Source organism: Lytechinus pictus, chromosome 1 (genome assembly GCF_037042905.1).
Source record: "Lytechinus pictus isolate F3 Inbred chromosome 1, Lp3.0, whole genome shotgun sequence".
NCBI lineage: Eukaryota > Metazoa > Echinodermata > Echinoidea > Temnopleuroida > Toxopneustidae > Lytechinus > Lytechinus pictus.
The window spans coordinates 29,174,552-29,183,924 of record NC_087245.1 but is presented as its reverse complement, the minus strand read 5'-3'; the positions used below and the strand labels follow the sequence as shown (position 1 = coordinate 29,183,924).

Here is a 9,373-nt window from a genome sequence, read left to right as displayed (position 1 = left end):
TTTGCTTGACTATAAGTATTGCATATAATTTTGATGTAAGAGAGAAATGTTGTCTAAAACCATGGTTCATAACGAAGTATATCATATCTTATAAATGCTGCATTATGAAAGGGAAAATGGCCACCATGGGCCCTTATTGTATTATGTACAATTTGAATGAGGACAGATAATTTTCACAAAAGGGCATATGGCGGCCATTTTAAATTTTGAAATATAACATTTATCACCTAAATTTTAGATGATATGATATATTTCGTTAGTAATCATGTTTTCAGACAATATTTCACTCATACAACACCATTTAGTCAAGCAAAGCCAAAATCTGTTAAAATCATTTGTCCCCATTCACATTGTACATAATACTGTTGGGGCCTGTAGTGGCCATTTTGACTTTCAAAATACAGTATTTATCACCTACCTGGCAGAAGAAGTGATATATCTTGTTAGAAATTAGGCTTTCAGACAATATTGTACTCATAGATCACAATTACGTGCATTTATGGTGCTCACTCTTATGAAAATGTATTTCCTAGTTTGCATTGTACATGATACAATCAATGTCTATGGCGGCCATTTTGAAAGTCAAAATACAGTATTAAACACAAACTTTAAACCTGAATGATATATTTCGTTATTATGTTTGTTAGACAGTATCCCATTTATTCATCACAAATAAATGCATTTCAGTGCTCACTCTTGTGATTTCTTTTGGTCCTCTTTTTATTGTACATAATACTGTTAGGGCCTTTGGTGGCCATTGTAAATATCAAAATACAACATTTATCATATACATGGCATATTAAATAATATATTTCGTTAGCAATTGTATTTTAGTCAGTATTCCACTTGTTTCTCTTAATAATATGCATTTTAGTGCTCACTCTTGCGATTTTTGTTGGCCCCTTTGCCATTAAAAAAATACTATTTGGGCCAGTGGCAGCTATTTTGAATATCAAATACAACAATTTTTCCATACATGACATAATAAATGATATATCATGTTAGCATTGATGTTTTTCATATATTGATTCGTCCATAGATCACAATTACTTGCAGTTTAGTGATCATTTTTGTGAAAAATTAATTTTCCCTATTCATGTTGTACATAATAGGGTATACAGAGGTCTGTGGCGGCCATTTTGAATATCAAGAAATAAATATTTTGTCAAAAAATGTTTTATTCAGAGAGTTTTTCACTCCTGCAACACAATTTCATACATTTTGTAGCCAATTTGCTGGCAATTTTATGATTTTCATGGGTAATATGCATATTTTGGCGGCCATATTGGATTTTGCCAATTTGCGGAAAATGCTCAAGACTACACGAGTGGCATCATTCAGATTCGTAATCAGCACCCTCGAATTGACAAGAAACCATCAAAAATATTGTATATATGAAAAAACAAGGTTAGGCCTCTTCTATCCTGGACTAATTCGTTCGTGCAAGCCGAGAGCAAAAAACCCAAACAAACAAAAACAACAACTTCTCTCAACGTAAGAACTCAACGCACCTGTTACGAGGCACCGTGACGGGTCAGAAAGTATTTGGTGGAACAATGCTCACAGTCATGTATGTTTCACCATGGACCTCCACTGATTAGTGAAGCCTTTCACGAAACAGATAAATACGTGATTTTCACGGACTATCGTTATAAGCTACCGAAATCCTTGCATCCCATTGGCTCAGACTCAATTTGTCAGTGGAAACCATTGACTATTATTTTGTTTCATGAAACAAAATTCTACCCTTGATAATGTCCAGTGAAAATGCAGGTGACTGGAATATTTCGACGTCAAACAAACCCGTTGGCATGTTTGGCGGCGGCGCCTATTTAATTGACCGTTTTACTCAGTATTCGAATTTATTCATCCGATTGATAAAAAGTGCATGAACGACGCCACATGGGTAGGGAGCTGGAAGGGAATAACCTCGGGGGGGGGGGGGGGGTTATCAAATGCTTTACGAAAAAGTGTATTATGAAACTTTCGATAGACTTAATGAAATGTTCATCAGCCATCTTTGTAAAATAGTATATTGTAGTAAAAGGCCTAATTTCCGATTTTTTTAAATAGATATTGAAATAAAATGTAATATGATACTGATGAAATACCCATTCTTGCGAGTTCTCTTCCAATCGGATCGGGGGGGGGGGGAGTCCGCCCCTCAAAATACGAATGAAATTATACTACTTTTGTGTGTGATAACTCTTTCCGGGAGTAAATATTAGCTATTTCTCCTGCCCTCCCCCATTTATGAAATCCTTTACCCGCCCCTGGTAACCACCGGTTGTTGGATTAACGTTTCGTGATGATGTGTAAAGGGATGTCATACCGTGCTTAACTGTTGCTACGTCGGAATTAACACCTTTTGTTCTGGCTCCGCGCCGACTCAAGATCGCATGGTCTGAATGCGAAGATGTATTCATCCGCGCTAGCCATTACCAGATCAATGAAAAGATACATTGTTCTAGAATGTTTGGATGAGGGTTCTATTTCCACGTTTATCAGATTCATCCTACATATTCAGACAATTAATGTCATCAGAAATGCAAGATAAAAGGTAAGTTTACTAGTATTATTCGAATCATGTATTTTTATAAAATATTATTGAGCATAAAGTGAAATGTTAATCCTTTTCTGTCACTTCATGCAGTTCGAATGATGTGTAAGGAGCCTATAAGGCTAAGGTCAACAATGGTCAAATGCATTTTACATTTCCATTGATTTATGAAGATAGATAACGAAGCCTTATTCTCAAAGATTGAATGCAAAATACATTGGTTGATTTAACTTTGCATTGATAGATAGTGAAGTTTATTTCTTAAACATTTAATTTAGAGTACAATCATTATACATCCAACTATAACCAGAAGACCGCCAGAAATAGACAAGAATTCAGCGAGTACCCTCCGATAAACTGAAACACATCTTTGGAAGAAGGTTTATAAAATCATTTCTAATGAGATACAAGAATTAAGAGGTTTGCCCCAAAAGATTTATTTCGAAATAATTGTATTTGTATTTTCTTTATTTTTAAGACGGAGGAGAAGCTGGCCTCGAAACAGCTGAAGCGACAGAAGAACAGCCCAGAACGAAGGCACGACGACTGTCGATAGCCCATATACTAAGAGCGGTGGACGATCTTAGTAAGTAAATACTCTATGAAAGAATATTACATTTCTTACAAGTTGATAACAATTTTATCATTTTTTTCTGAATATGAGGTAATCTGGTGCAAAATAGAGGACATTCTCCCAAAATATTACAATGTGGAAATACGATTGTGTGTTTAATGAATAATGGAAACATGTATTAGCTTTCCACCATCTTACAAAACTATTATATAATTATGTGCTTGAGGCTTGACAAAATGCAGAAAGCAAAAGCTTTATTGTGTTTTTAAATTATCTAAGGTCTGAAAGTTGAGAGAACAAGTTTACACTATATAATTTTACACGTGTTCGTGGAAATCCAGTAGTTTGTAATGCATTGTGTATACTTTTTTCTGCTAATGTGGCGTAATGCGCCAAATAATTGAGGGGGCCAGACATGGAGTATGGGAACCTTTTCTAAAAAGCTGCGCTCAAGTGAAGTGAGCGAGCAACATTTTCTGACAGTTTTCATGCAAAAAAATATTATTTTCTAATGGATTTTGACTTAATGAATATGACTTTATGATTTCACCCATTTCTCTCTCCTTTTTTTTTTTGGGGGGGGGGGAGGGGTCGTGACAATTTTGGCCCATTGCCCCGACACCAATAAAACGTGCGAAAGATATGATACATTTTCTCTTTTGAAGTGGGGGGGGGGCATTGAATGACAAAAGAAAATGTTTGGGGCAAGGGCGGATGGCTTACTCTTCAACCTCTTTCCTTAATTTATCAAAATTTCGGAGGGGGATACCCCCACCCCCTCTCCTTGTTGCCACAACGGCCTCCCCCCCTCTCTCTCTTTCTCTCTCACACACACATCGAGCCCAAATTCCTAAATGTAATTAGCTGCCAGTAAATTTATGAAACAACAAGCGAGGTATTTCACTTCTGCGTTCTAGCAAAGAATTTTGTACATTTCCTGCATGCAGGCATGCATGCGTTCATTAAAAAGAGGTAAATTTCCCTACCCAGTGAGGAATAATTGTCATGGTGTGCGGCACGTGCGGACTGTCAGGACTATTATATCACTTCACGCAGCCATGTATCCTGTATCACTAAATACTGATTTTAAAATCAATTTAGAAATAATTGTAATTAAACGATAATTCCATAAACCCCACTTTCCCCCACCTCTTCAAGGGGAAACTACCATGACTACAGGCAGAAAATTACAATTTTCTTCTGCGTGTCCATGTAGATGGAGCCAACAAAAAGGACCAATCTATAGTCCTATGATTTGAATGAGAGTTGTCATTTTTTTGTTAAGACGTGTAAGCTGCCCCTGTATCTCACATCACAGAATAATGTGAGCGCGAAGCACGAGCTCTTTCTTTTTTGTCAATTTGGACATGTAATTCTAAAAATTAGGACATGACATTGTATCTCCTTAAACAGAAGAAGCAAATTCGAAGAAAATGGGAGGGGACGTAAGGATTTTTAAAATTTTTATTTTATACCGTATAGTAACCTGAATGTTTTATTGTTTGTCGAGTGCTCCTCTCCTTCGCTTATTTTCTTCATTTTCCTTTCTGTTATGTTTCATCCATCCCTGCATGTTCCTTACTTTTTCTCTTTTATCTCTTTTCTATTTTTTTCTCTGTATTTCATCAACCCAACTTGTCCCCCTTGAAAAACATTCTGCATAAATTAAATGTCTCCAAAATCAAATAATTGCATTTACGCATCATTATACAGATATTGCATAGGTTTCACGACAATTTTTAATGTTTTTTTTTTATCCATTCCACAGTTTTGACGGATTTCGGAATTCGCAAGTTACCCCGAGATCGTTTCGAAATTTGGAAATGAAGACGGAATGAAAAGTACGACGCACATTTCCAAAACAAAGACTAGATTCCGTGCAAGCCTGTGTTCTATCAATTCATCAATCATCGACCCTACTGCAGCCGTAATTCCACACCTATGCCGTAAAATCAATAAGAAATGCAGCCAAGTCCTGGTGGATACTAGTAAATAGACTGACTTTGTAGACTAAGAACCCGAAGAACGAAGAGTCTGTAGTAACTTTCTTTGCGAGACATTCTTCGCTCTCTGCACAGGTGCAGCAATTGTTATGTAAATTGGCGCCAACTGCGTATTGTACATCCATCTCTCCAAAATTAATGCGTCATAATTATTTTAACTCACGTGACCAACCAGAATCGTTTCTCCCAGAGGACAGGCATAGCAGGTCTAATACCGACACTAGATTAACTCTAACGGGATATAATTTATATTTTAGAAGATATCTTTGGCAGTTAGCGGATCTTTATCCATTGGAATATCAACAAGAAGAACTTGAGATACAGAATCACTTGGGAATCGACGAAATCACTTGGGAATCGGACAGAAAATTTTTGTGCGCGGACTAGACACTAATTTCACGGCAGAGCTTCGCCGAGGCTATCCGAACCTCAGCCTCAGCTCACCGGAGGTTTGTTGATGGGTCTCTGGACGGTTGTTCTGCTCTTAATTTATCAATTTGAACTTTATAATTTTGTGACCATCAGCGGAACATTGGAAGACCCATTTTGTGGAGCTTTGGAGATATATTTCTTTATTGGATGAAATTTTGAGATGTTGCTGAATTTATGTTATTTGGATCATGGATGCATGACGACGCCATCAAAGAGGGGAAAGATGAACATGCTGAGACTGATCAAATGTTGCTGTATGAGTGAGTCCTTTTACCCGTAGAACAATACAGCAATATCACTTGATGACCTTAATGAAACTTTAAAATTTATGGAAATTGGTTAAGTTTAGGTTTTAGTGCCAGGATTCGTAGCGTAAGTTTATGTACTATGTAGCCCCCCCCCCCCCCGTAGGCGTAGAATAGGCGCCTGGCCGAAACCAATTCTTTGGCCCTTTTCCGTAAAATTTAATGTGTCGTGTCAAGAAGATTGCTGTGTTGTCACCTACCGGTAATGAAATTCATTTTCATATATTTACTGAATGATTATTGTTCACCGAAAGCTTTACAACTTTTTTTGATGAAAAGGTCGTAAGGCTTTTACCTTTTTCGCTACAATTCTCGTAGAATTGTTCGTTAGCATAAAAAAAAACCAAGGGCGATGCCAGGGGAGGAGGCAGGGGCTTCACCCCGATGAAAAATAACATTAAAAGAGGATAAACAAAAAGAAAGCCAAATAAACAACGATAAGTATTTCAAGTTTTGGGTCGTTGAAAGAAGAAGACCCCTTTCATTGAATTGACAAAAATGACGTCACCTTTAAGTGGTCTTGCCCCTATTACCCAGGCACCGCCCTTGAATAAAAACATACTTTCACACGCCAAGATTTTGGCTGGTGAAATGTTCATTTACTTCGGGCGTTAATCGATTTCGAATCTGAAACTGGACATTGCGTTTGTCCTAGTTGATCCGTTTCGCTTGTTTACAAGGTGAGAATCATTGCATTGATTTTTTGTTTATAATTTCATACAATATATTTTTGCATGGCAAGTATATTTATCAATTTCATTATTACCGAACATTTCTAATCTAACTATAGTATGGATAAGTGTACAGTCCCAAAATATAAGCACACTGAGCATTGATCGGTAATCCTCAAATCAAGCGTGAGTGAGACTGGGTACAAGTAATTAATAAGATGATAGATATGAAGGAGTGGCAAAGATCCAATATTCAATGTCAAAAGGTGGATAGGACAAGAGTAGTTTAGAAATTGATATCTTCATACATGCCGGGCTTAGATCTTAGTACATGTAATGCTGTGATAGAGGCATAATTCTAAGTACAATTTTCTTGACATACTAGAAAAATGAAAGGGGCTTTAGGCTAATTATATATATATAAAAAAGTGCTAAAATTGACTTTGAAGATAATCAAACTAGTAGCAACATTGATATATTAGATGATAGCTACAATGAGAGGCAAAGATCCAAGGCATGAAAGTTGGATAAGGAAAAAAAAGTAGTTAAGAATTTACATCTTTCTATATGTAGGGCATCGATCTTGTATTAATATGTTCAGATAGTAATTTCAGTCATTTGACACTTTGAGGCCATAACAATAGTCCCACGCAGTCCCACATACGTAATTAAATAGATCTAGAAGCCATGTTATATGGTTGTTAAGGTAAGAATCATGAATTGGAAAAGGCCATAGGCGCATACAGTTGGGAATATGATAACAAAGATAGACTATCTGATAGAAGACTAACTTTCTTTCGGTTATTTAGAGCCTAACTGAAATAGAAAACTTTGCTGAAACAATAAGGTTTATGATTATGATTTTAAGAGTGATGAGAATTATGATCACTGTGAAATATAGAATACAAAGTTTGCTTATATTCTAGTTCTCGTGCAGAATTTATATATAAGATTTAGCAACCGTTAACAGAAACAAGCTGTTTCATTAACATCTATTATTTTGTGTGTTTATGTTTCAGGTATGGAATGCTCAAAATATCTACATGACACAGAAGGTGTCTCGAAAAATCGTTTCTTACATTATCGGCCTGTCGACCTAAATAAACATGGTAAACCTCATGAACTTAAGCAAGAATAGTTTACCTGAAGAACAATACAGTAATATCACTTCATGATCTTAATGAAACAATGAATTTTATCGAGCTGGTCTGTTAAGGCCAAGTTTAGTGTCAGGATTTCTTGGCAAAATTCATACAGTAGGTCCCCAATAGGCGCCTGACAGTTTAAGCTTGTTCTTAAACCAGCTCGTTAAGATCTATTGTTTCATGTCAAGAAGATTGCTGTAATGTCACCTAAAGGTTACTTATTTTCAACATGATCTGGATAGTTGGACTGTTTCGAAAACAGTTGAGGTTGTGCCTAATTTACTATCGTTCAGCTTTTCGCCTTCTGACGTTAGACTTTCGGTTAGCAAAAACTCCGTTGTAAAGATTCGTCCATTCGTTGATTCTCTTGTACGATCGTATGTTTCTCGCTTTTACTCGTCATCATCAACAGATCAATATGCACATCATATATCATCGATCGTTTCCGTTCGTTTGAATGATCGTGGTAAGTTTAAATTCATTAACACTTTTTGATATCTCCTTTATTAACACCAATAACTGGTAAAAGTGTGTATCCTTTCATTCGGTATTCATGTTATTGATTACTTGATGCAATTCGAATTTCGGAATTCGGGTTCGACATTTTTTTATGTAGAACTACATTTTCATGCAAGTAGGCTACATAGATCTTAGTAAAATTATCTTTAAATTTAAGAAATCTGAAAGGGGCTTTAGACTAATTATTTTTTTACAAAGCGCTAATATTGATAATAATAATCAAACTAGTAGCAACACTGATTTGACATAGGAAGATAGCTACAAGGAGTGGCAAAGATTTAATATTCAGGGCATAGATATTGTCTAAAGATGCTCAGATGGAAATTCTCGCAATTCTAGTTTGGCAGTTTGAACCTGTAACAACGGTCCCACGCACAGTCCCACATACGTATTATAGAAATATATCTAACGATTTTGCCATGGTTGTGAACTCAAGGAATCGAGTATAGGAAAGGGCAAAAGGCGCATACGGGGGGGGGGGGGGTGATAACAATCTTAAGACTATTTGACAAAAGCCCCTTTCAGTTATTAGAACCTAACTGAAACAAACTGCTAAAACAAAAAGATAATGCGGGTGACAGAAAGTGACGATGATAGTTATTGTAAACTGTAAAAAAAGGATTTGTTTTTTATGCTCTAGATCTCGTGTATATTTAGATTAGATTTAGAAAACAAAGTTTATACTAATGACTATGAAAGTGACGGGGGTGATAATTGTCAAATGTAAACAAGAAATAAAAGATTTTTTGTACGTTATAGATCTCGTGTATAAACCATTAATTAAATTTAGAAGATAAAATGTCACATAAAATCAAATTCAGCAATATTGATCTTTTGTGTTTTTTATGTTTCAGGTATGGAATGCTCAAAATATCTACATAAGACAAGACGCGTGTAAATTGAAACAAAACATCATAGCTTATAAGATCGGCTTGTCAACTGGAGTAAAAATGGTAAACCTCATAAACTTAAGCAAGAATAATTTACCTGAAGAACAATACAGTAATATCACTTCATGATCTTAATGAAACTATGAATTTTATCGAGCTGGTTTGTTAAGGCCAAGTTTAGTGTCGGGATTTTTAGGTAAAATTCATACATTAAGTCCCCAGTAGGCGCCTGACAGTTTAAGCTTGTTCTTAAACCAGCTCGTTAAGAGTTATT

General features: G+C 36.0%; 1 long non-coding RNA gene across 1 annotated transcript; it reads left to right on the top strand.

The window, feature by feature from the left end:
• Positions 1-2,456: 2,456 nt before the first annotated feature.
• Positions 2,457-7,649, top strand: LOC135155663 (uncharacterized). The gene is made up of 4 exons (XR_010294831.1): positions 2,457-2,560; positions 3,039-3,146; positions 4,903-5,829; positions 7,565-7,649. It is a non-coding gene; the product is annotated as an uncharacterized LOC135155663 (long non-coding RNA).
• Positions 7,650-9,373: the final 1,724 nt, after the last annotated feature.